General features: G+C 34.2%; 1 protein-coding gene across 5 annotated transcripts in view; it reads right to left on the bottom strand.

Moving 5' to 3' along the window:
• LOC106876102 (ataxin-1) overlaps positions 1 to 1,952 on the bottom strand; it is a 533,072-nt gene that overhangs the window by 237,777 nt on the left and 293,343 nt on the right. For 2 of the 5 annotated variants that reach the window (XM_052975102.1, XM_052975104.1), the window contains exon 1: positions 184 to 770. The exons of the other annotated variants lie outside the window; for them this stretch is intronic. The gene's annotated coding sequence lies outside the window, so the exon portion shown is untranslated. Of the gene's footprint in view, positions 1 to 183; positions 771 to 1,952 lie in introns of those variants that run through there. 5 annotated transcript variants of the gene reach the window in all.

Here is a 1,952-nt window from a genome sequence, read left to right as displayed (position 1 = left end):
TAAATAAAAAAGAGTCTAGTAAAAACAAAAGCGCACACGGACACAATACACACACACGTTTTCACATATACTCTAGTTTCAAAGTCAAATAAACCTCGTAAAATCACACACACACACAGAGGATATTGGAACACACTTTAAAGAAAAAAATAAATATAAATAAACGTTATTTTTTTACTCTACCTTGTAAGTTATTCCCTTTTGTTTGACTTCTTCTTATCAATGTTATTTAATCTAATTAGTGCAGTCGTTAATTAGAAGATTATTTCATTTCTTTTCCCTTCTTTTTTCTTTTCCTTTTGTTTTGGAAGCCCCCAACTTGCCACTTAATTAAAAGCTAATCACAGTTCGGCAACCTTTATGAGTGAAGTAAGGAGAGAAAGGAAAAAACAAAAAACTTTTCCTCCTGTTCTCTGAGAGTAACAGTAGTACAAGTAATAGTAATAATAATGATAATAATAACGTTTGTTTGTATTTTCTTTTTGTCTTTCTTTTATTCTTTCTTTCTTTCTAAAATGCACTAGGTTTATCAATTTGTAAATAAGAAGCGAGCAGCGTGTTGTCGATTGCTTGGTGGCGTGTGTATACTAACCATTTTTGGCTAACCATGTTTTAGCTGCAGTACCATGTGCTTACTCATGCTGGATAATAAATATACGTAGAGAACAACAACAACAACAACAATAACAACAACTGACTCTCTCCTCTTTTACAAACAGGCTATTTTTGGCTGCAGCTTAGAAAGAAGTCTCCCGAGCCAGCAAAATTTCACACACATCTACAAACGTACACAGACACTAAACAGCACGCCAAACGCTCACACATTGACTGTACATTCACACATAAATACATACATATACATACATACATATATACATGTATGTATATATATATGTGTATATATATATATATATATATATATATATATATATATGTATGTATATGCTGTTCTTTCGTCACACGTACATCTTCCTAGATTACGTACACCACACAAAATACACGCGCGCGCACACACACACACATATATATACACACACACACTCGCACTCATTGCTAATTATAAACTAAACTAGTCGCAATCTGTTCAAGACTGGGACATTGAACACAACACTTACGAACGAAAGGAACTGGCATACACACGAGGATAAACTTATCTCTCTTATTTATTTATTTCATTTATTTATTTATACATAAACTACATGTTTGTGTATATGTGTGTTTGTGTGTGTGAAAGTAACAAACAGTGAGCGAAAACGCAGAGAAAGAGATACACACACATTATAAACGCGTACGAGAAATCTTATAACGAACTCTGACAAGATTACACATATATCCAAATACATATTCTTTTACTCTTTTTACCTTGTTTCAGTCATTTGACTGCGGCCATGCTGGAGCACCACATTAAAGGGGTCTTTTTTTAAGTCGAAGAAATCTGCTCCAGGACTTATTCTTTTCCAAGCCTAATACTTATTCTATCGCTCTTTTGCCGAACCGCTAGTTTACGGGGACAAGCGGTGGTGGTGGGGAACACAGACACGCATAAATACACACATATATATATATATATGGGCTTCTTTCAGTTTCCGTCTACCTAATCCACTCACAAGGCTTTGGTCAAAAGACTGAACCCGGAACCATGTGGTTGGGAAGCAAACCACATAGCCACGCCTACGCATATATATATATATATATATATGGATGTACATGTAATCAACTCTGTATTTAAAAGTTTGGATCTTTTCTGTTTGGCTGCCAAAATTTCAAAACTGAAAGTTTGTTGAAAATTTTAAAATTTGGTACATTAATGTAGTTTTCCAAGCTGAATTGCTGGAGTTATTTCACTTTTTCCAGAAAAAAAAAAAAAAAGTTATAGAGGTTTAAAGTTTGATCATCTTCACCCAGTCAGGAAACAGGATTTGGAAGCTGTCATTTTGTGCGTGACTGCATAT

This window comes from Octopus bimaculoides, chromosome 20 (genome assembly GCF_001194135.2).
Source record: "Octopus bimaculoides isolate UCB-OBI-ISO-001 chromosome 20, ASM119413v2, whole genome shotgun sequence".
Taxonomy (NCBI): domain Eukaryota; kingdom Metazoa; phylum Mollusca; class Cephalopoda; order Octopoda; family Octopodidae; genus Octopus; species Octopus bimaculoides.
This window is presented reverse-complemented; position numbering and strand designations above follow the sequence as displayed.